Here is a 23,172-nt window from a genome sequence, read left to right as displayed (position 1 = left end):
ACAATCTTCAGACACACCAGAAGAGGGCATTGGATCCCATTACAGATGATTGTGAGCCACCCTGTGGTTGCTGGGCATTGAACCCACGTACTCTGGAAGAGCAGTCAGTGCTCTTAACCACTGAGCTCGCTCTCTCTCTCTCTCTCTCTCTCTCTCTCTCTCTCTCTCTCTCTCTCTATCCCTCCCTCCCTCCCCTTTATGGATTGTATATGAACCATCCTCACAGGCTTATGTGTTGAACACTTGGTCCCCCCTATTTTACAAGGTTCTGGAAACTTTAAAGAATGGGATCCAACTGTTGTTAGGACAAAACAGCAACCAACAGATTGGGAAAAGATCTTTACTAATCCTACAACTGATAGAGGGCTTATATCCAAAATATACAAAGAACTCACGAAGTTAGGGAAGCAGGGAGAAAAATAACCCTATTAAAAAATGGGGTTCAGAGCTAAACAAAGAATTCACAGCTGAGGAATGCCGAATGGCTGAGAAACACCTAAAGAAATATTCAACATCCTAAGTCATAAGGGAAATGCAAATCAAAACAACCCTGAGATTTTACCTCACACCAGTGAGAATGGCTAAGATCAAAAACTCAGGTGACAGCAGATGCTGGCGAGGATGCGGAGAAAGAGGAACACTCCTCCACTGTTGGTGGGACTGCAGACTAGTACAACCATTCTGGAAATCAGTCTGGATGTTCCTCAGAAAATTGAACATTGAACTGCCTGAGGACCCAGCTATACCTCTCTTGGGCATATACCCAAAAGATGCTCCAACATATAAAAAAAGACACATGCTCCACTATGTTCATAGCAGCCTTATTTATAATAGCCAGAAGCTGGAAAGAACCCAGATGCCCTTCAACAGAGGAATGGATACAGAAAATGTGGTACATCTACACAATGGAATACTACTCAGCTATCAAAAGCAATGACTTTATGAAATTCATAGGCAAATGGATGGATCTGGAAAATATCATCCTGAGTGAGTTAACCCAATCACAGAAAAACACTCATGATATGCACTCATTGATAAGTGGCTATTAGCCCAAATGCTTGAATTATCCTAGCTGCACAGAACACATGAAACCCAAGAAGGATGACCAAAATGCAGGTGCTTCACTCCTTCTTTAAATGGGGAACAAGAATACCCTTGGGAGGGGATAGGGAGGCAAAGTTTAGAACAGAGGTAGAAGGAACACCCATTCAGAGCCTGCCGCACATACATATACAGCCACCAAACTAGATAAGATGGATGAAGCAAAGAAGTGCAGGCTGACAGGAACCGGATGTAGATCTCTCCTGAGAGACACAGCCAGAATCCGGCAAATACAGAGGCGAATGCCAGCAGCAAACCACTGAACTGAGAATGGGACCCCCGTTGAAGGAATCAGAGAAGGACTGAAAGAGCTTGAAGGGGCTCGAGACCCCATATGAACAACAATGCCAATCAACCAGAGCTTCCAGGGACTAAGCCACTACCCAAAGACTATACATGGACTGACCCTGGACTCCAACTGCATAGGTAGCAATGAATAGCCTAGTAAGAGCACCAGTGGAAGGGGAAGCCCTTGGTCCTGCTAAGGCTGGACCCCAGTGAATGGGATTGTTGTGGGAGGGCGGTAATGGGGGGAGGATGGGGAGGGGAACACCCATTTAGAAGTTGGGGGATGTTGGCCTGGAAACCGAGAAAGGGAATAACAATTGAAATGTAAATAAGAAATATCCACTTTAATAAAGATTGGGGGGGAAAAAGAATGGGGTCCAGCTAAAAAAAAGAGGTCCCTTATTGGTGGGACATGGCTGAAAATTGTCCCTGTTCAGTGGTGAAGAAGGCTCCTTTTTATAGACTCCTGTTGACATGATACACTGAGCTGCCCAGGCACCTGGGCCAAGCAACCATGAGCCTCTGAACCATGAGCTGAAATAAGGTTTTCTTCCCACAAGTTATTTGTGTCAGGTATTTGGTTATAGCACTGAAAGGTCCAACTAAAACACGGTAGGCACGTGATTAGTGTAGGAAGAGAGCAGGCTTGAGGACTCTGACTTCAGCCTTTGCAGATGGGCTAACTCTGAGCATTGTTAAAGACTAAATAAATATTAAACAGTTCTAGTTCATCTGCATAGCAAATATTTTCTGCCTAGATATAAATGGATATGCATGCATATTGTTATGGGAAACTACTTTGACCATAAATAAGATGGTGCTCCCAGGCTTGTCTGAAACTCCCCTACATTATGAGTGGTCTTTCTATGCTCCCATGCAGACCTACCTCTGAGCTTTTGCTGGCCGAGTGGTATTTCTCTTTTTCCCTGCTCCATCATAAGGCAAGAATGAATCACTTTTAAGGGATACTGGGAGAGTGCACAATTTCATAAATATATAGAAAATAAGTGAACACTACATGTATTTGTTGCCATTTTTTTAGCTGGCCTCACGTTGACATGTCTAACTTTCATATGATTTCCCAAAAGGCTGAAGAAAATGTCCTTAAACTTGCACTTCCTTATACAGTCATGGCAAGGAGAAAATATAAGGAACAAAATTGATAGAACAAGGGACTCACAGGTGACATCATGCTGAGGGTTCTTAGATATCTGAAACGGTTCTGCCAACTCATATCGCAGCGGCCTGTGACTTGCCCGTGTCCCCTGCCTCCCACTAATGAGGACTAACATCTTTCAGACTTTGCCCATCTGGAAAGTTTTTAGAAACTCGAACTCTTTGCACTTTTCCCTGTGCTTCTGTAACTACTGATGAGACTGGCCCTGCTTTTTACGTAGTATTAATCCATTTACTTTTTACTACACACTGCTTTTTCTTCAGGCTGCCTATCCGTGCCCTTTCATTTTCTATTTGATTCAGACAAGCTTCCCCAAGTTACTGAGAGAGTATCAAGAGAAATGAAGGTTTGGGGGAAGGGAGTGGAGAGATGGCTCAGTGGTTAAGAGCACTGGCTGCTCTTCCAGAGGTCATGAGTTCAATTCCCAGCAACTACATGGTGGCTCACAACCATCTGTAATGGGGTCTGATGCCCTCTTCAGGCAGGCAAATATTTATGCTGCAGAGCACTCGTACATTAAATAAATAAAATAAGTTTTTGTGGGAGCACCGCTGTGGAAGCACTGCTGCGGGAGGACTGTTGCAACCAGCGTCTCCACACCGCTATGACTTCTACCATGAGTCTAAACCTCCTTGATGAAGCAAAGTGAAACGAGAGAGGCTGTGGAGAGACACGAATTCCCTCTGGTTGACCGAGGGGCTTTGGTTTGTCTGTTCGTTCCTTTCAGCTAAACAGAAAGCATCTATTTCTCCAGCGTGGAAACCAACTCCCCAAGAACTGAATCTTCTGATTCTATGATTTAATCCAACCTAATAATTATCCTGGCTTCCCCCTGCCCAGCATCAATGGTGATAGATTACAGACTGGTAAACCGCTTTTTAATTTTAGATAATTTTTAAGTCTGGATGACTTAATTAAAAAAAAAAAGTTGACTCTTTGTCTATTGTTCCAAAGATCTGGATCTGTTCTGTGTGTGCGTGCGTGCGTGTGTGTGTGTGTGTGCGAGCGCGCGTGTGTGCACGGGGGTGGGGGTGGCATCAGGGGGGTGGGGCAGACAGGCGGAGACAGAGGAACAGAGAGACAGACACTCTCCTGAGGCTCACTTGTGGAGCTAGAAAAACAATCCCTAGTGCAGTCTTCCACGAAGTTCTGTTGTCTGCACAGAGTGTGAAAGACTACCTGGGTTTCTTCTTACATTCTCCTCCCATCTCACCACCAGTGGCCTAGAATTCTGGTGCCCAACTTTACACTGGTCCTGGACACTCACACTCAGGTCCTCATGCTCGCCTGACTGTCATCTCCCGGCCACTTGTTTTATTTACATTTTGTTTTGTGACACGGGATCACATAGTGTTGTACCGGCTGCTTCCAAACTTCGGAGTGCGTGTTCTGCCTAGCTTGTGGGGAATCCTGACTGGGCAGTTTGGAAATGAAGAAATGACAGACTCGTGTGCAGGAAAGCCAGGACCAGCCAGGCTGTTCTAGTTCTCAAGGGGACACCAGATATACACTCACACAGAGTGGTCGAGGTTATTGTGCACAGCACCAGGAGGGGGCTCGCTAGCCTTGGTGGGAGGTCTCTAGGGAGCGGTCATCTGGGCATCCAGGAGGAAGCTGAACTGCCCGTTCTTGCTCCCATTGGTCCGTCTTTGTAAACCCTGTACTTGACTGAGGAAGACTTCGCTGTCCCTCTGAGCCACACCTGGGGTTCACCTATTCCCATGGGTCTGAGGCATTAGGGTCCTTGACATGGCTGTGCTCACCTCAACAGCATACAGTGACTTGGGTCTCCATCCACTCCCACACCTGAGCTCATGTGATCCTCCTCTCCTGCTTCCCACATTGTGAAACTACAGGGTTACGCCACCATGCCAGACTTCAAGACAGACTCTTGATTTCCAAGTGAGTTTACATTTTTGCAAAGACCATTTGGATGAACTCTTCAAGATGTGGTTGGTTTGTCCTCAAAGGAGAGAGCCCCATGGTGTGGTCTTGCCTTTCTTCAAGCTCCCTCTCCTTCTAAATTAACCTCTGGAAATCTTCCTAAATAAGCCTCTCGTTTCCCCAGTGTACAGCCCCCACCCCCTCCCCTCCCCCACCCCATTTCTCAGAACTCCCGTAACAATCAGTTCGTAATTATCCACACACTGCTTGGCTTCACATATTTCTCCTTATACAGTTTCATCTTTTCTTCCCTTTTAAGTTAAAACGTTCCTACAGATTGGGTTCTGCATTAATTATATCATGTGGCGTAACAAATTACCCCCCAAATTTAGCATCTTAAAACAACATTATCTAGCAGTTTCTCTGGGCCCGAAGCTCCAGCATGGTATTGCCGCAGCCCTGGATGGGCTCGACTGAGCCCCAGGCTCTGCTTCTGGGGTGGGGGTGGGGTCATCTGCACAAAGACAAATTGAGCTTCCTAGTTAGTTTCTTGCCACCTTGGCTCCAGAGGTCTATTCCAGGAGCTACTTAAGTGTGACAGTCATCCAGACCAGCCTTGAGAGAGCCCAAGAAAGAGCAAGGGTCTCAAAGTCACACACCCTCTTCTAATACCTTGTTGGATGCATGGTCCTCGGCAGAGGCATGAACACCAACACACAGGAACTATGCGGGGTCCTCAGACAGCATGGCCAACTGGCTCAGGAGCCCAGCCTTCTCTGAACTCTTTTGTTTTGTTGTGTTTTGCTTTGCTTTGGTTGTTTCTGTTTCTGTTTTGGTTTTTGGTTTTTTTTTTTTTGTTTTTTTGTTTTTTTTTGTTTTTTTGTTTTTTTGTTTTGTTTTGTTTTGTTTTTGAGACAGAGTTTCCCTGTGTAGCTCTGGCTGTCTTGGAACTCTGTAGACCAGGCTGGCCTTGAACTCAGAGATTCACCTGCCTCTGCCTCCCAGTGTCTAAGATTAAAGGTGTGTGTTATCACCATCCGGCTTTTCCTCATTCTTGATATCATTCATGTTGGCGTGAATATGGTCACTCAGAAGAACCTAACTACTTGGGGATCTATGCCTGTGACTCCATCACTCCAGAGGCTGTGACCATAGGCGTTCAAGACCAGTGTTGTCAATGCAGTGAAAGTGTTTCTCAAAAAACAAACACTTCTGTGGAAATACTGCAATGAGCCAAGTCACTGATGGCGTGGTGTGTGTGAGCAAGGGTCTTGGGGCCACGTTCCTGGCAGGCATCTCCAAGGTAGGGTTGGCAGGTGAGTTCGTTGACTCTGTCCTGGAGAGGAGCCTTCTGGATCATCCCTGCTTGTTAGGATGTCAGCATGAGACTGGCATCACAGACTGACAGGATAGCAAAGTGCTCTGCAGCCCCGAGGGGCACTCTGCAACTGGCATGATTTCTGGGATTACAATATGGAAGTTGCAACATATAAATCAAGGCTCTAAAGCCTTGATTTAATTCTCAAGTTGGTTATTAATCATTTGCCGGCAGTGATCTACTGAATGCCTTTCTTGAAGATCCAGAATGGAATATTTTCAAATATTAAATTTCTGAGAAACCTTACAATAAAGAACTTTCTGTGACTTTCTAAAATAAGCATTTCTCAAACAAATGACATGAGTGCAAATCCTTGCCCAGAGATAGAAATCTACAAGAAACTAATATTTGATTTGAAGTGCCTTTCGCTAGGCTGATGGGGGAAAGACCATAAAGTCCTTGTTTAATAGAATTCTCTCCCCCACCCCAAGGCTATGCCCAACTTCTGGGACCCCTGTCTATTCTCCCTCTCGGCACACATAGACACTGCTCAGATGCCCCCAAACCCCTGCCCATGACTCTGCCAGGCCCGGGGCCCTGGCCTGCCTCTTGAAATCTATCCAAGTCAAAGGGGTCTTCTGGCTTTGGGTGGAATAGCTCGCTCCCCAGACCCAGGCCTTACTGCTTGCTCCCCCTCAGGCCTCCATCACCCATCCTGCCTGACCTTACACTGCAACCCTGGTCTAGGTGGCCTTGATGCCTGTTTTCCCATCTCCCTGGCATTTGCCTTAAAGGTCAGCCCCTTTAAGAGACAGACACCTCCATTCCTGCCCCCCACCCCGCTCCCACTTCCTGACCCTCCCTCCACTTCCCTCCTTCCCTTCTCTTCTTTCATTTTTCCTCTCCTTTTCCTTCTCCTCAAACTCTTTTTCCTGAACCTCCACCCCCACCCTACGGAGGATAGGGGTTTGGGTGACAGAAGCCAGAAGCAGGGGGATGTTCTGTTTCCTGTGCTTCCCCTGTTTACGTGGAAGAAAGGTAAGACATTGAGAGAGAGGTTGAGCGGTCACAGCTGAAAATACCAGTCACCCATTCCTACCAACGTAGCCATTTTGTGGGCCATAGTCTGGAAGTTCTGCAAAAGTTCCCCACAGCCTTTTAAGAAGCCAGGCGCATGTGAGAGGATGGCCTTGCAGCCTATCATCTGGTGACAAAAAGGAGGACAGTGGGAGGCCCTTTCATCTGCACACTCCTGTCTGCCCAGAGGGAGGATGGGCACAGAAGGCCTGAGCACAAAAGGCCTGGGCACAGCTGCTGGAAACCTCTGGGCCTGAGGACTTGTGGGAGGAGATGTTGCTATTCTTGGTGACGTTTTTTTTGAACACATTTTAAATGAGATTGCGGCTCTCCACCCATCGCACTTGTTTTCTACCAGGCACCACTTTCTTCAGGGCTCTTTTGAAAAACATTCAGCTCCCTACTGTGAGAGCGTGAGGCTCTGAAAGCATCTTAAAACCCATCAAAAACTTAATGCGTTGACTTTGAAGTGGGACCCAAACGCAAGGACTCCACCAGAGTGAAATATCTCCCAAACCAGTTAAATAGGCTCGGCTTAATAGCCAGCCATTTCTAAATTGTTTCTTTTATATAGTGTAGCATGTACATTGGTGGTAACCATGGTAACAGATTTTAAGGACCTCCATAAGATCGGAGCATTACCAGGTGCTAATTGTAAATAAGGAGACAAATAAATAGCTTATAATTTAAATGGCTGTGCCAAAGAGTCCCTAGATTCTTAGGCTGGTCTGTACCCTGTGACAAAATTTTGTCCTCTCATCCATATGTAGCCATTTTGGCTTCTGAACGAGACTCATTAGTGAATGTGTTCTCCTTCTACTGGAGAATGTAGAGGAGTAGAAAGAAGTAAGGCTGATAACCAGAATGTCCATGACAGTCACTGAAATATCTACGTCTGATGGGGATGGGTTCCGAGGAGCCACATGGATACCAAGACCCATGTGTGTTCAGACCCCTCTATAAAACGACAGGGATCTGCATATATATATATATGTGTGTGTGTGTGTGTGTGTGTGTGTGTATATATATATATACCTTGCACTTATTCTCACAAGTACTTGGAATCATCTCTAGATTCTTAGTGCCTCATATCACGCAAACACTGCAGTGTAGGGTCCACACGAGGGAGCGGCCATCTGTGTGCAGTGCAGTGTGAGTTTCTTCCCAGTAACAACTGCAGCCTTGGATGCAGACTGCACACTCTCGAGGATGGCTGCACAGACAGCAGTGTTCAGACCTCACTTGATCATCTTTTTTACTTTTCCCGTAAGGGTCTACTTCCCTGACACTGAGAGGTAGCAGTTGGCATATCTGGACTGTGAGGCCCTGGCCAGGCACAGTTCCTCCCCGCTCTTCCCTTGATGCTGCTGGCACTTCTACATCACATAGACCACGTGTTCATTCTACCCCAGTTAGCATGTCTTAGCGTCGTCAGTCCCAAGTGCAGACCGTACGTGTGGAATATGGCTACCACATTATTCTACCAGAGATGCAGGCATAGAATGCAAAGCAGTGTGAAGGGTTATTTTTAAGTTCCCTTTTTTGTTTGGTCTCTGAACATCTGGTTGGAGAAGTATTATCTGGAAAGTGTTAGTTTTCACTCTCCTTCAGTCACGGCGTGTCAAATGTGTTAGAAATGTCTAAGGACAAAAATGTGTCTATTCCTTGTTAGTTTCTGTCCATCCATCCACCCATCCATCAATCCATCCATCAATTCGTCCAACCACTCATCCATTTATCCATCCTTCCACCCTCCCTCCCATCCATCCATCTATCCATCCATCCATCTATCCACCCATCTATCATCTATCCAATCATTTATTTTCCTCATGCTTATCAAGTTCTCTTGGTTTAGCCCATGTGCAGAATGCTAGATGAAAGAGCATAAGTTAGTAATGTATTTCCGCTGAGCTCAAAAAAAAAAAAAAAAAAAGAGGCACAAACTGTAATTCCCTATCAGAGTTTAAAACAGCACAGGTAAGCCTCAGCTGGCTTAGGCCAGCCAGGAGAATTTCAGTGCAGACATGAACAGGGAGGTAGAGAACAGCCTCTTATAGGCCACCTGGCTGAGGTAACCACAGAGTAGATCAGTCAGCTCCTGTACCCAGGCTTGGCACTCTGAAGATGCCTTGCCCGACCATCTTGACCTGGAAACCCTGGGATGTTCACATGGTGTTCAGCTCTTGCAGTGGACAGTAAGAGGGAAGGATGAGGGTGGGGGGGGATCCCGGCTATCCCTGTCTACTGCAGCCTGGGGAAGGAAACTTCTGCCCCTGAGCCTCATTCCTTGATCCTAAGAAGGGGAATCTCAACACTTCCTGTCAGCACTGCTGTGAGGATTAGAATAGTGAATGGAGTGGCGACTGCTACTTGCTCCACCAAGTAAGCTTTGGGAGCTTAATCAGGGGACAACCAAACCCAAATCATGGGACCTTACAGCCGATCACATAGACTTGCTGGAGAGGATGGATCTGAGGAGAGATTGGAAGAAACCCTGGAGTACCAGGAAGAGAGAGGAAGCCTTTCGAGGAAATAGAAGAACATAATGTGTAAGGACCCCAGGCAGGAGCAAGCGTTAATGTGCTAGGGGTGGAAGGCCTGGCTTGAGTGAGGGTGAAGGTCTTTCTCCCAGAGAAATATCAACTGGGTTCCATGTTCTCCTTCTAGGGCTCTAAAGAACAGGGAAAGGAAAGCAGGAGAAACTTAAAAAAAAAAAAAAAAAGTCATGCTTACTGTTTTTTCCTTCATTGGCTTGTTCTTTTTACTTAAATGTATTCTTACAAGAAACTTTCTATTCCAGCCACGGGTGGGAAGCTCAGAGTGCCAGATGTGGTGTGGAATCCAGACTTTTTCTTATTTAGGCGGATGATAAAGTACCACGTACTCCCTACATCAGAGAGCACCCCTGCAGGGCATGAGGATGGATGGATGCTCTCAGAGGCCGATGTGAATATCGATGCCAACAGGATAAAGAGTACATGTGGTTTGCCCAAACTACACAAACCCTTTCTTTTGTTCTTTTCTTTTCTTTGTGTGTTTGCGCGCGCGCGTGCGTGCGTGCGTGTGTGTGTGCGTGCGTGCGTGTGTGCGTGTGTGTGTGCGTGTGTGCGTGCGTGTGTGCGTGTGTGTGTGCGTGTGTGCGTGCGTGTGCGTGCGTGTGCGTGTGTGCGTGCGTGCGTGCGTGTGTGTGTGTGTGTGTGTTCCATCTGCATCTAGTGTCACTTACAGGGACTGGAAGGTAACAGAAAACGAGAACACCCTCTCACGGTGTCCTCAGAGCCCCTCCTCTCCTTGCCGTGGTCATTCTGCAGAAGTATTCTCTGTGCTGCCAAAGTATCACACAGGCCTTCCTCGAGGGCACAGAGTCTCAACTAGCAATGCAAATAGAGGAGAAAATGGTCGTAGGGTGTACAGGAAGTCTGTGGGATGTTCTTGCAACTTTTCCGTAAGTCTAACCCTTTTCTAAAATTAAAATCAACCACAGCGAAGTCGAGCCAGACTTTCCATCTGATATTGGACCTTCTACTCAGTAACTCCGCCGTTAGTCCCCCTCTTCACCTCTCAAATCATTCCTGGGGCCCCCACCACGGGCGCCCAGGCATTGGGGACACACCCTCCACTCACCCCCACCCGCTGGATGGGATGTGGCATCTGAATATCAGGCTAAGGGACTTTCTGTGTCCCTGAGTTTCCACTAAAGGTACTTAAATGGGCTTGAGGCTGCCTTGCAAAATAAAATAGTTCAGGGGGAGCTGGCGAGATGGCTTGGCACCCACAATGCTTGCTGCTCTTGCAGAGGGCAGGGGTACAATTCCCAGCATCCACATTGCCTGTATCTCCGCTCCAAGGGGATCAGGGCCCCACCCCAGCACTCATGTTCCCATACCCCAACCCTATATACTTACAGTTAAAGGCAATACACACAAATCTTACAAAAATAGTTTTAGGGGAGGAAGACGAGCATTTCAGTAAGAGGTTAGAAACGGGAGGGTCGGGCTGGTCACCTGATGTAGGTAACACCCACTGAAGTGTGGGTGTGAGGAGGGCAAAGGATCTTTCCACACCGAAAGCCTTCCAAGACTTTTTCCCAAGATGGGGAGGGGGCAGACCAGGAGGCGAGTGGTGGGAGGAGGAGCCTGGCTGCCATAAAGAGAGAAGATTGAGAAATAGGCCAGGGCCCCCCTCTGACCTCATTCTGCAAAGGTAGCTTGGCTCCTGGTTGTCAAATACGAAGAGAGTAGAACTGGGATCTCCCTTACAGGACTGAATGAGCAGGGCAGAGAAAACAATGCAAAAAAAAAAAAAAAAAAAAAAAAGTGAGTCGCATGCATACAGCCGCATCCTGAAGGAGGCAAAACAATTCACAGGCCTGGTGGCACCGGGGAGAGGATCATACGGTGGGGTCACACATCCTGCCCACGCTCCCATTTCTGTCCAACTCTTCCCTGCCTACCAAGTCCCTGCCAGAGTCACTAACCTGGAGCTCCTGTGCCAAGACAGTGTCATTCTGGGCCTTATCTCAGCTGATAGAAGAGCGGGAGAAAGTGGGGTTCCCGGGAGGTTGCTGAACTCGGATCCGGACCCAGCGAGTTCAGCGCGCAGGCTCGCGGGTGGCTCTGAGGAGCCCCAGGGCGCCGAGTGGCAGCCGGCTGCGGGCCTGCCTCCCAAGCCCGCCAGCCCGTGGTCCCCAGCAGATGTCAGTCTGGGAACAGGAAGCAAGCCTGTTTGGGGTTTCTAAAAATAAATAAATAATAACCCCAACCACAAGAACGATCTTTTATCCCAAAAATTTAAAAAAAAATGCTTTAATGACTGCAGCATTTAGCACATCGGGGGTTTGCATTGTTTTCAATTATGTGCAATTCTGAAAGGAGAGTACAGATTCTGAGCCTGAATGGGGAATTGTGGGGCTGCGAGTTTTGCTGTTTTAAACATTCGCTTTGCTACTTTAAGGGAAGAGCTGTAAAATAGAAATAATGATATATTATTACGGCACTGCGGAGTAGCGTTAATATTGTCGTTGAAACCTAGAATTTGAAATAAAGATGGAAATACTTATTTGTCCATACTTTTGTTCTTAGAAAAATGATTTGGAATGAGGCAGCAGGCCTCCTTATGCATGTGTGCAGTGGGTGAGGCTGAGACTCTCTGGTCCCTGAGGCCAGGTCCCTGGGGACAGGGAGCACTGACCTCTCAGCCCAGGGCTGACATGGGTCTGGTGTCCTAGTGGCCTGCTCAAAGCCACCAGGATGCTGTCTTCTCTTCCTTGTTTTCTAGAAACAGAGCGAGGATATGGAAAACCATAGCGGGTCGTGACAGCAGAAAAGAGATCATAGGAAGATACACTTACTTTGGATGGAAAGTGGATGCTTGGAGTTCTCACTCCTTTGCCTTTAAAAAGGAAAATGTAACCATCAGGGGCTGGGGAGATGGATCAAGAGTCCCAACTGTTCTTCCAGAAGACCTGAGTTCTATTCCTAGCACCCACATGGGGTTCCTCACAACCACCTGTAACTCCAGCTACACACACACACACACACACACACACACACACACACTTTAAAATAATGGAAATACTCTTTTTTTAAAGAATCAAATCAGGGGGCTGGAGAGATGGCTCAGAGGTTACGAGCACTGACTGCTCTTTCAGAGGTCCTGAGTTCAATTCCCAGCAACCACATGGTGGCTCGCAACCGTCTGTAATGGGATCCGATGTCCTCTTCTGGCACGCAGGCGTACATGTAGATAGAGTGCTCAGACATAAAATAAATGTATCCTTTTTAAAAAAAATCAAATTGAATATCATGTATACATGTGGTAAAAACATACTGGAAATGTGTGATCAGAATTTCTTTCATACGGTGTAGGGGCAGGACAGGAGGAGGTTGGGTAATCTCACCAGAGATACGAATTGGATTCTAGTGTTTTTCTATGACTCGAGGGGGTGCTGAGGATGTAGGCTGGTGTCGAGTGCCGATCTGCCATGCTCGAGGCCCTGGTGCCATCCCAAGCACCTCAAAAAACAAACACACAACAAATCAACACACACACACACACACACACACACGCACAGGCGCACACACCGGGTATATGATTATCACACTATACTTCATAAAACTATATGTTAAAAAAAAAGTAACTTCAAAATACATGGGGTAGGTGCCATGGGGAATGGACCGGATGAAATGGTAGCAAGGTAGCTACAAGCTTCACTCTGCACCTCCTAGGGTCAGGCCTGGTTCCCACCCTGGCTTTCTCTTCCCCTTCCAGGAATAAGGCTGGGAAAAGATCAAGACCCAGCATTTCCTTCTAGTTATTAATTAATGCCCCCCACAACTCCCGCTCCTCTGTCAATATAGCGTAACCAAGTTCCACCACTGACTGCTTTCTAAATTCAAGGCTTACCATATCGGGGACACATGGCCTTTGGAAATGTTCCTTTAAAGCCCGGTGCTGCTTGCCTGTGACCCATTTCCTTACCACGGCCCTGCCCATAGGTCAAGCTATTTTTCCAAGGAGATCTAGCCGCGTGCTGGACTCTTAAAGTACCGAATACATTGCCCTGGAGTGTCTGTCCCTGCAGGAGCGCACTCTTTTCTCAACAGCACAGACCATCAAACTCACCACTGCAGAGAGTGCAACTCCAAGGCCTTGCAGGAACCCTGTGAAGTTCTCACCTCAGAACATCCCAGCACTACCGTTTTAGCACTGACCTCATGGATTCTCTCTCCCATTTGACTTGACTCACATGGGTGTGCTTTCCCAGGCACTCCCAGCGAGTGTTTGATGAGTGCATGTATCCAAAGTATGGGATGTGGCCTAAGAAAAAGTATCTCCTTAGGACATTACCACAGCCACGCAGAGTGGGCACGGTCAACTCCCCCTTGAATAAATGACAAAACCGAGGGTCAGAGAAGTTTCGAAATCTTCCCAAAGCTGCACAACCAGGAAGCAGCAGTGAAAGAATTGGAGTCCAGGTCTGATTCTGCAAACCACCCGCCTATGGTCTGGTAATTGATGTGTTTTCCCAGACAAGGTGTCACTATGTAATGCAAGCTGACCTGGAACTCTAAGTAGCCCAAACTGGTCTCAAACCTGCTTAGTGCCAGGATTCCAGGTGGGCACCACCATGCCCTGCCAGGTTGAATGTCTGTCTCCTCTAAAACCAATGGTGAAATCTGGTTGCAGCAACTCCCCTGTAGATGACAGTGATCTTATAACCCTACCTCTCCTCTTGCTCTCCTCCTGCCCTCGGCCGATGCTGGCATCTTGAGCTTTGTCTTTACAGACCCCAGAGTCAACAGATGTCTGTTCTTCATACACTGCTCGGTGTCGGGAATTGTGCTGTAGCAGTGAAAATGCTCTAAGACCACACATTCTAAACCGTACCTGGTGAGGAGAGGGATGTCTCAGGCCATCGCCAACACGGACACTGGCTGGGAACTACTAGTAGACTGTATGTCCCCTAGAATCTCGAGGGTAGCCCAGCCAGACCCAGGCTCGTCACATGGATGAATTCCTGACCGTCACCCACACCTCTGCCTCTACCTTTTAGTTGGAAAAACTAATTAGTTTTTTGCTGTAATTAGGGTTTTTTTTTTTTTTCAAGACAGGGTTTCTCTGAGTAGCCTTAGCTGTCCTGGAACTTGCTCTGTAGACCAGGCTGGCCTCAAACTCAGAGATCCTCCTGCCTCCCGAGTGTTGGGATTCAAGGTGTGCATCACCCCTGGCTAGTGGGAACATGTTAAAGGGTAGGGGAGAGTCGAAACAGTAACACACTGAATGTCTAAGATACTCACACCTATCTGTAATGATAGGCTAGGTTGTATTTTTTTCTATTGAAAAGTAACTTAGCAGCACCAAAACCTTGGAATTTGCATTTCTATGGCTCCTAACACTTTGGTTTAGTTTAGTTTAGTTTAGTTTAATTTGAGTCAGGGTCTCTCTATATAATCCTGGATGTTCTGGGACTCACTGTGTAGACTAGACAGGCCTTGAACTCAGAGATCCACCTGCCTCTGCCTCCCAAGTGCTGGGATGAAAGGCGTGTGTCACCAAGCCCAGAGGTTCCTATCATTTGACTCCTATTCTTTTCCCTTGAAGAAAAGGGATTCTCCTCCATGGCCACTGCCTCACTGCCACAGCCAATGAACTTGACACTACATTAAGAGCTTGGTAAGTACTGAACTGAGAATAGAACCCCCGTTGAAGGAATCAGAGAAAGAACTGGAAGAGCTTGAAGGAGCTCGAGACCCCATATGTACAACAATGCCAAGCAACCAGAGCTTCCAGGGACTAAGCCCCTACCCAAAGACTATACATGGACTGACCCTGGACTCTGACCTCATAGATAGCAATGAATATCCTAGTAAGAGCACCAGTGGAAGGGGAAGCCCTGGGTCCTGCTAAGACTGAACCCCCAGTGAACTAGACTGTTGGGGGGAGGGTGGCAATGGGGGGAGAGCTGGGAGGGGAATACCCATAAGGAAGGGGAGGGGGGAGGGGGATGTTTGCCCGGAAACGGGAAAGGGAATAACACTCGAAATGTATATAAGAAATACTCAAGTTAATAATAATAAAAAAAAAAAAAGAGCTTGGTAAGTGCTCTGTGTTCCAGGTACTTGGTGGTTGTAGTGTGCCTTTTGCCTCCCTGAGCAAATCAGAAATTTAATTTTACATAGCCTGGAAGAGCTTGACTTCTTTTCCAGGATGCTGACATTTTCAGAGTCCGGGCTAGGTTTCTTATAGAGCATTGGAACTCAACCTTCCTAAGGCTGTGACCCTTTAATACAGTCCCTCGTGTTGTGGTGACCCCCAACCATAAAGTCATTCCATTACTTCTTCATAACTGTGATTTTGCTCTTACATTACATAATCCTAATGTAAGTATCCAATATGCAGATATCTAATATGTGACCCCAAAGGGGTTGAAACTAAATGTTGAGAACCACCATTGTAGAGTGTTCACATTCTACCTCTGTTTGTTTCTTCTGTCTTCCTCTCACCCCGAACAATACTACAGTGTAACTTGAATTTTTTTCAAAACCTATTTTTAATGATGGTTCTTAAATGCTTTAACCTCCCTTTTAGCCCACCACCCACCAGAGTTAGTGGGAAAGAAAGGATACAGGAAGTGAACCTGTTTAGAAAGGTCCCTTGAAGTAACTCCTGTCTGTGTTGTCGGCAGTTCAGTTCACAGGTCGGCAGCGGCAGCTCGATCCACTTGCAAACACCTCTCGGATACACCAGAAGTCCAGTTCGGTAGAGTCGGGATAAAACATGAATCGGCAGCCATGGCACTACCTAGCAGAGGCAGCCAAGCCTCAGCACAAGTCTGCAGGAGGAACCCGGAGGAACCCCAGGAGAAGTTCTCGGCTGTGCCTCTCTCAAGGAAGCAAAGATCAGTGAAGATGCGTGACCCACAAACATTGCTAGCTCTATAAGCAAGCCCAGCTCAGCCCACTGTCCACCCAGTCCTGTTTATACTTCCTCCAACGTCACTTCCCCCCCAGCGGTCTCGCCTCAGCACGTGCACCTGTCTCAGCTGACGTCACTCGGCCAATCAGCCCGAGTCCTCAGAAGCCCCAAGAAACTGCAGCACACCACCAGAAGCTTTTTGGTGCATTTCTCTCTATGGAGTCCCAAAAATGCAACTCAACTACACAATGTAAGGAGGGCCAGCACGTGCATGTCATTAGCAAAGGATCCTTCATCACAGGTTCTTTCACGTGCTTGCTTTAGCAGAACATCCTCTCTCCTGTGTCCACTTCAGGAAGACACTCCTTCCCGTGTTTGCCTCAGCAAAACCCCATCCAACCGACCTTCCAAAGAACCGTTAAAGTTCCCACTTGGCTGCAGAGCTGACGATGTATATTTTCTAGTGCCATTGTATCTGGAGGTACCCACTGCCAGCCTGTTCCATGGTGGAATTTACACCTTTTGTGTCCTTCTTCCTTGAATGTGAGTTGGACTTGCTCCGGAGAGTAGAATAACTCGAACGTTATGAACATCGTGTGTAGCTGCTCTCCTCACAGTAACTAGGAAACCATATCAAGTTGCATGTCCATCAGCTGATTCGTGACCATGAAAACGTGGCACATGTAAACAAATGAGTTTTGCTTGGTTTAAATAAAAACAAAATCTGCAAGAAAATGGGCGGAACTTGGACATTTTATACCGAGTAAAAAATATAAAATATAAATTAAGATGAAGGTAAATATGCATTCTCTCTTCTTTGAAGATCCTTGCTTCAGAGTTTTAAATCTGTGTGTTTGACTGGAGTGCCTGTGGAGTCCAGGAAGCTAGAAAGGGACCCATGGGGCAGGAGAAGGAGGCCTTAAGGGAAAATGGCTCATACAATACATGCCACATGAAACTGGAGGGAGGACCCTAGGTTAACCGAAACAAAGGATCAATGAGGAAAAAGTCATCAGGAGACCTACTATTTTGAAGATTTATTTATTTATTTTATATATCTGAGTACACTGTAGCTGTCTTCAGACACACCAGAAGAGGGCATCAGATATCATTACAGATGATTGTGAACCACTATGTGGTTGCTGGAAATTGAACTCAGGACCTCTAGGAAGAGCAATCAGTGCTCCTAACCACGGAGCCATCTCTCCAGCCCAAGAGACTTACTATTTTGAAGATAATTTAAAATGTGCAAATAAATTAAAAACACACGGAGGAGGAAGAGGAGGAGGAGGATTCTACCTGGGTACAGGATGCTGCTCCCGGAAGCTATTAGCAATTAAATGAAGATCCATTGTTAGCTGTAGAATCCTCCTTGTTCATTGGAAGGCTCCTGAGATCCCCCAAATAGCACAAGCACAGGCCATTCCTACTGTTTCTGCTTACCCACCGTTTAGATGGTAAGAACCTATTGCAAGACAACCATGGGTGTAGGGCAGAAAAGAAATTGAACTGGAAGTGAGCTAGAAAACTCCTCTCGGCTGGCTAAGCAGGATGCCTGTGCTGCTGTTGCACAGTGGGCAAACCCTGGCTGGCAGGGTCATGTTGCAGCCCTCTGCAGTCACACTGGGTAAGACTATTGGTGACTTTCTCACCCCACCCCCACCCCCAGCAGCCTGCATGCACTTCCGGCTATGCTGGCCAGCTGAGGGGAGGTTCCGGCTCAGTTCCAGCGCAACAACTGCTTTCCTGCTCTTCATTACCATTGTCGGTGTTGTTTGCGATGCTGGGGATAGAACCAGGATCTACACCACGCGAGGCACGTATTCTATCGCTAAGCAGCGCCTCCCTACCGACATCACTTTATTGCTTCTTATCCTGATTGCCCCACGGTGAGTGGTTAGTGGAGGCTCCTCCAACTTGATGTCTGTCTGTAGGTGTTCTATTTTCTGACTCACGTGGTATTTTCCCTGTGCCAGAGCTGCAACCAGCTATTTCTCCAAGGCTTCTTTTAGCAGGAGACTCACGGAGGTTTGCTCAACGCCACTTGGATGTCATAGCTTACTGTGATGGTTTGCATATGCTTGGCCCAGGGAGTGGCACTATTAGAAGGTGTGGCCTTGTTGGCGGAAGTGTGTCACGGTGGGAGCAGGCTTGGAGACCCCCTTCCTAGCTCCTCCTAAGATGCTGAGTCTGTTCCTGGCTTCCTTCTGGTGAAGATGTTGAAGTTTCAGCTCCTCCTCCTGCACCATGCCTGCCTGGATGCTGCCATGCTCCTGCCTTGGTGATAAGGGACTGAACCTCTGAACCTGTAAGTCAGACCCAATGAAATGTTGTCCTTTATAAAACTTACATTGGTCATGGTGTCTGTTCACAGCAATAAGACACTGATTAAGACAGCTTACAGACCCTTTTAGCGTATAGATTGAGGAGATGCACTTCGTAAAAGTAAATAAAAATAAATAAGTAAATGGGTAAATATGAAGGCACTTTTTTGTAAAGAGACTTCTTCCAGTCGAATCCCATTTACGGTGTCCTCTCTCACCTTCCCCTTCTCTATTTGACATCTTCCCTCCACAGTGACAACCTTGCTTTCTAATATATCTAACTTTTCACTCTAACCTGTAATTGGCGTAAACATTTTCAGAATTAGGACTCCAATTTATTCCCCAGTCAACATCTTCTAAGAACATTCAATCTGGGCATGGTGGTGCAGGCCTTTAATCCCGGATGCTGGGAGGCAGAGGCAGGTAAATCTCTGAGTTCCAGGCCAGCCTGGTCTACAGAGCGAGTTCCAGGTTAGCCAGGGCCACATAGAGAAACCCTGTCTTTAAAACAAAACTAAACACCCCAAACCACAAACATTCAGAATGCCACATTTCTATTCGTTTTGGGCACCTATCTCACAATGGGCATGACGTCAGAATACTGTATCCTCAAGTCACATGGTTCTGCTTTACTCCTATGTGGTTTCAGAATCGATTTCATAGACAATCCTATTCCTTATTTTTCTATTTTCACTTAGTTGTATGGGTTTTTTTTTCCATTTTTTTCTTTTACGTTTTTTACACTTTAAGTAACTTAGAATATGGGGGATGAAGTCATGACTCAGCAATTAATAGCTCTTATTGAGGATGCGAGTTCAAGTCCTAGCACCCATGTGGAGTGGCTCACAACGGCCTGTAACTGTGGATCCCAGGGTTGGGGAAGCCTATGCATCTGGCCTCCATGGACATGGGCTATCACATGCTAATATCTGCACACAGACCTACACATGTATACTGAATTTTAAAAAATAGTAAGATAATTTTTTTGTTAAGTCCATAAGAGAATAATTTCAAATGTGGAAAACTTTTATATTTTATGTAATTTAAAGGTGTCCTTGAAAGCCTTCCTTACAGCCTCAGTCCTTCCTCCCAACTGGGTCCCTACCAATTCCTATATGCAACCAACTTCATTAGTTTTTTTTTTATTCCTTTAAGATTTTTTTTTTACTAGTTTATGTTTATTGTACAAAGAATTTGGTTTTATAGACATTTGGAGTTTTAGTTTATTGTTCCTGTATATCTTTATTTATATAAAGATAATGTGCTACATCTGCCTTTATTGCTTCTACTCTTCTCCACTCACTGTATCACACAAGCCCTATCTCCTCAATTAGACTGAGCATTGAAGCTGCTTGCAACATTTTGTTGTGACAAATGTCCAGCCATGAATAACCTTGAAAGTCTCATACTTTGTGGACACACACTTGCAGGGTAAGTCCCTTGGGTTAGGACTGCTGGGTTCAAAGGTAAACACATAGTGGTTTTACCAAATATTTCCAAATTCCTTCCATGGAGATTGTACCATTTTCCTTTCCCACTCTTTCTCTACAGTGCACATTGTCAAACCTCAGACGTGGGCTTCAGTTGATAGACTAGCGTGCTTCTTACAGGCCACACATTTCCATATGTTCCAGGTCTACTTAGCAACAATTTTTATGTGCACGTAAACTGTCTATGCCTTTTGCCTGATTTTCCATCAAGTAGTGACATTTTCTTCAATATTTAAATGTTCCCCATGCTCCTAATATCACAGATATACCTATGCCCAACATACATTTTATAAGGGTTTTCTCACAACCTTCTAATTTCCTTGAATCATTTTTGAATATGGTTATTTAATTTATTAATGTTTTTCTTTTACTGTCTTTCAATGTTTTATTTCTCATACAAAAACATTTATTTGGGATTTAAGAAGAACAACAATATCCATTAACTAGACCCCCCAGAGCTCCTAGGGACTAAACTACCATCTCAAGAGAACACAGGGATGGACCTGTGGCTCCAGTCACACATGAGGCAGAGGACGGTCTTGTTGGGCATCAATGGGAGGAGAGACCCTTGGTCCTGTCAAGGCTCGATGCCCCATTGTAGAGGAATGTCAGGGAGGGGAGGTGGGAGGGAGTGGGTGGGTAGAAGCAGGGGAGGGGGGATTCGATAGGGGGTTTCTGGAGAGGAAACTGGGAAAGGGAATAACATTTAAAATGTAAATGTAAAAAATATCCAATAAAAGAAAAAAGAAATAACAAGATACATTAAACGGAAAAAAAAATTGAGTGTTAGGCTGAGCTTTAACTGGGTGTCTGTGCTTGATTGTCTGCCCTCAATGCTCTCTATTTGTGTTGCCAGAATACTCCAAGACTCTAGGATCCAAGCCATCCCCCTGCCTCAGTCTCCAGAGGAGACTGAGATATGTATCACCATACATACTGTCTCCCTTTGAGGAGTAAGGCGTATTTTTTAACCTTCTGCCCAACCAGTGTAGTTGGTTTTTCATCTCATTTCCTTGTCCGGGGAAAATGAGCCTCGGTTGGGGCTTAGCGCTCATTAGGGAGGATGTACCTCGTGTCACCCCTGTAATCTGGATCAACAGGTGTCCAAATGCCCCTGATTCACACTCAAGAGTGAACTTCCCACACACTCGGGATATAAATAAATCCACCCAAGTGTCCCTTAACATTTGTATGGTTTCATGTTTCACGTCAGGACTCCTGGTCCATTTGGAGTTTATCCTGGTGAATGGCAAGACCTCTATGGGCCCAGTTTTCTAGACAAGGTGGCCCCGTGGAACTGTGGGGGAAATGAGTGTCAATCCTTACGGTGCAGGCCACTAGGTGGCGGTCCTTCAGGTTCATTTCTGCAGAAGTTTGGCAAGAAACCCAGTCTTCAAAAGATAAAGGAAAAGTCTAGGTGTAACTGACTGAGACTGTGTCCTTCTAGAATGTCCCCTTGATCTTCACACCCTTAGATTCCGGAGGCAAGCTACGTGTGTCTCTCCCCACATTGGAAAGTATTTGGCCCCGCACCTTTCATTCCCACTGGAGGCCCGCAAGGGCCACAGTGTGTGCGGAGGCCGCTCTGCAGGGATGTCAGCAGGCCCAGGGGTAGATGCGGGATATAGAAGATAAAAAGGAGTAACGATGCTGACCGCCCTGACCTGAACTTCTAAGGAGCCCAGAGCTGGGAATGACGAGATGTAGGCTTCCATTCCAGAGTAGCTACCAGCTGGTCCCGTTACTGCAGGCATCTGCTTAGTCACCTGCCCTTTAGTTTCCCCACACATAAAATGGGGCAGCGTCTGCCCGGCCTGAGTGCAAAGCATGTTGAAGGGATGAGATGATCCATTGCTCACCTCGTCAATGCTTCCTTAGCTGTATAGGGAACACTCTCTGTGTGGTTTTCATACGGCACATTGCTGAAGGGGTTCGTGGGCGAAACAGTAAGAACCATAACCCTGAGAAAAGGAACCGGCTGGTCCCAGAGCTTCTCCCCGTTCTGTTTCTGCACACTAGCTGTGACACTGCTTCCTTCTCAGACCCTAGGTGGGTTTATGTGTATTAATGCCACTTCCGGTTGAAGCTGGTCTGAAGAGAAAGAGAAAGGAGATATGGGTAGGACCCAGGGTATCTAGAAACCAAAGACAATGGTCTGAGGGCTCCAGGCGTAGCCTGGCAAACAGTCAGAATGCCACCTAGGTGGACAAACTTCTTGGCAGTGCCATGGGGTCCTCTTTCTGCTCCTGAAGTGTGCTGAGATCTTTCCTACCCCACAGCCATTAGCTGAAGCTCTCTTATTTAACCAGGATCTTCTTTAATCGGCACCTTCTCATCATTGAGGTCTCCAGTGGAATTGATTACCTCAGAAACATCATTCCTGGTCCCAGATTCCTATGACACTCTTCATTTTCCAAGAGCGGTTATCAGCATGAATAAATGAACTTTTTGAATATTGTCTAACTTGTATTTTTTTGTCCACACAGCCTGGACCCCTCCCACCTGAATGGAAACAACCTTTGAACTATGATAGTAATTCCAGAGTCCACAGCAATGTCTCGTGCAAAGTAAGAGCCCATCTCATACTTAGGAATGGATTAGTATGGACAGATCTATATGTTCTGGTTAGAAATGCCACACCAGGACCCTTGACTCCTCTCCTTTGTTTGCCTGTGTTTTCTTTTTTTCTTTTTTTTTTTTTCAGTTTTTTTTTTTTTTCTTTTTTGGTTCTTTTTTTCGGAGCTGGGGACCGAACCCAGGGCCTTGCGCTTCCTAGGTAAGCGCTCTACCACTGAGCTAAATCCCCAGCCCCTGCCTGTGTTTTCAAATGTGTTCTACTAAAAGTCTGTCTCCCATCTGTCCTTCTGTCTGTTCCCCATCCTCTCGGGGCCACTGCTTGAATATCATGCTAGTGACAGCACAACACTCGTTCCCTGCCTCCAGACCTTCCTAACACAAGATGACCTTGTTCCAGCCTGCAACCAGCCTCACTCACGTTCACCTCCCTTTCTTGGGACTCTAGTCCCTCGAGTATCTTCTCCTGCTGTTCTTGGAATTAACCAGAGAGTCACCAGAGGCTTGGCTCTCCTAATCATC

At 46.5% G+C, this 23,172-nt stretch overlaps 1 long non-coding RNA gene across 4 annotated transcripts in view; it reads right to left on the bottom strand.

Annotated features, from left to right (window-relative positions):
* The window catches only part of LOC102546819 (uncharacterized), a 57,616-nt gene extending 40,299 nt beyond the window's left edge, over nucleotides 1-17,317 (bottom strand). For 3 of the 4 annotated variants that reach the window (XR_005502232.2, XR_005502236.2, XR_010064817.1), the window contains exons 1-2: nucleotides 15,985-17,317; nucleotides 11,323-14,234 (exon numbers count right to left, since the gene is read on the bottom strand). This is a non-coding gene — a long non-coding RNA (uncharacterized LOC102546819). The remainder of the gene's footprint in view (nucleotides 1-11,322; nucleotides 14,235-15,984) is intronic. The other variant, XR_010064821.1, reaches the window with a different exon arrangement.
* Nucleotides 17,318-23,172: the final 5,855 nt, after the last annotated feature.

Source organism: Rattus norvegicus, chromosome 3, assembly GCF_036323735.1.
Source record: "Rattus norvegicus strain BN/NHsdMcwi chromosome 3, GRCr8, whole genome shotgun sequence".
Taxonomy (NCBI): Eukaryota; Metazoa; Chordata; class Mammalia; order Rodentia; family Muridae; genus Rattus; species Rattus norvegicus.
Note: the sequence above shows the minus strand (reverse complement) of the source record. Positions and strands in the feature narration are given on the sequence as shown.